The 2,235-nt window shown below is 39.1% G+C and overlaps 1 pseudogene; it reads left to right on the top strand.

Annotated features, from left to right (window-relative positions):
- LOC149266465 (heat shock 70 kDa protein 4-like) lies at nucleotides 1–1,391 on the top strand (annotated as a pseudogene).
- The last annotated feature ends 844 nt before the right edge of the window (nucleotides 1,392–2,235 follow it).

The following is a 2,235-nucleotide window of genomic DNA, read 5'->3' as shown; positions in this document are numbered from 1 at the left end:
CGAACACTGTGTTGAAAATTTCAAGAGAAAATACAGAAAGGACATTACCACAAGCGCCAAAGCCCTTCGGAGGCTCCGTTCAGAATGCGAAAGGGCAAAAAGAAATTTGTCTTCAGTGGTAGAGACTATGATTGATATTGACTGTCTCTACGAAGGTCTGGATTTTCACATGAAGATTACGAGAGCCAAATTCGAAGAGCTCATTACCGATTTCTTCGATAAGTGCATGCGAATCCTCAGACAATGTCTGGAAGACACCGGGATGAACAAAGAGCAAATTAACGAAGTGGTTTTAGTAGGGGTTCTACTCGCATTCCAAAGGTACAGGAACTCCTTCAAGATTTCTTCCATGGAAAAAAACTCTGCAAAAGCATAAACCCCGATGAGGCTGTTGCATATGGCGCTGCACTTCAGGCGGCAGCCTTGAACAATGAAGGCATCCAATTCGTCCTCATGGATGTCACGCCTTTGAGCCTTGGAATCAGTATTAATGAGGGTGTAATGTCTGTAGTCGTTCCCAGAAATACTCTCATTCCAGCTCAGAGAGAGGCTTCTTACACTACATTGCGTGACAATCAGGTAAAAGTGTCTTTTCCAGTGTATGAAGGCGAGAGAGCAATGGTTGCGGACAACAATCTGCTGGGTGAATTTCAGTTGAGTGGAATTCCGGCGGCCCGTTGTGGAGTGCCAAGCCTTGCAGTTGTCTTTGAATTGGACGCAGACGGAATTCTGAAGGTGTCAGCCCGGGATAGGGGAAGTAGGGTAAGCAATTTTATTACCATAACGAACGATGGTGGTCGGCTGAGCAAAGAGGAGATCGAGAAAATGACGGGTGATGCCGAGAGATTCAGAAGGGAGGATGAAGAGGTAAAGAAGAAGCACAGTGCCAGAGTCGATTTAGAGAATTACGTTTACAACATGAGAAGCAGAGTGAAAGAAGCCGAGAGCAAGGGAGAGATGAATGTGACAGTGGCAGCGGATATTGTGCAGATGCTGAATAGTGTGGAGGAATGGTTGGATGAGAACGAGAGTGCGCAGCTTTTCCAGTTGGAAGAGAAATTGAGAGGTTTGACAAGCAAATGCAGCCTTTGACACGCTAAACATAAATTTACTGAAGCTTTTGCAAATTTCATAGCATGTTAATTTAGGATGTATTAGTTATGATATAGTTCCACTTTCATAATGCAGTAAACATTATATTCCATACTGAGATAATGCTATGTCTTTCTCGTCTGCGAACAATACAGGAAATTTTAGCCCTTTTATGATAGGAGGCTGTGTTATTTATCCAAATTAAGATGGTTGTGAGTGCCAAAACATAAAGCTATGAGGAATGCTTGTATGCCCTTAATTTAACTTGGCAAACATTATCTTCCTGAATTTTTAAGTGACAAGGAGCCTGGCTTAGAAACTTGAATTTTATAGTGACAGGGATTTTTTTATGCTTGTATGCCCTTAAATTATCTTGGCAAACATTATCTTCTTGAATTTTTAAGTGACAGGGACTCTGGTTTAGGAACTTGAATTTTAAAGTAACAGGGATTTTTAAAGAGAAATGTCTGACGATTTGTTTAGTTTCTGCATCAACTTTGCAGGCTGTTTGTTTCCATGAGTGAAATTTTATATTTTATTCAACTCTTCCTCTCAGCAAAGATGAATTCTCATCTAAGTCGATAAATAGATATATGTGAGATGTATAAGTTTGTTAAAGTGATTTGTACATTTATAGATGTATGAACCATCTCTAATTTAAAAAATAATGAGATTCAATTTTCCGATGTGGTTTATATTGATGTAGATTAGTGTTTTTTTTATTCAGGAAGATTTGAACTAGGACTCTATTTATCCTAAAGTAGCAAAATCCCTAATAATATTGGCAACAACCAAGAACCCCTTAGACTTGTAATGTTTATTTAGCTTAGAACATTTGTATTTTATATATTAAGTAGTGTGAATAAATCTAAATAACTAAGAGGCTATGTCACTCTCCAACCTATTTATGAGTGCCAAAAGTGGCGAGAAAAACGCTAAAACATATGCGTCATTGGCCTTATGCTATAGCATTTCCGAAGTTGGAAATGATGTATGGTATGGCTGGCCGGCCATGTTTTTCAATGCAAATTCAGAAATTCTCTGTTTTAGTGTTTTTTTTCCATTTTTATGTGCCCATCCAAGAAGGGCATGGGAGCATCCAAGAAGGACATGGGACCCTTAGTTGCCAAAAAAAACACATAT

Source organism: Pinus tabuliformis, chromosome 6 (genome assembly GCF_031772625.1).
Source record: "Pinus tabuliformis cultivar Carrire ecotype Pingquan chromosome 6, CPIR1, whole genome shotgun sequence".
Classification (NCBI taxonomy): Eukaryota; Viridiplantae; Streptophyta; class Pinopsida; order Pinales; family Pinaceae; genus Pinus; species Pinus tabuliformis.
This window is presented reverse-complemented; position numbering and strand designations above follow the sequence as displayed.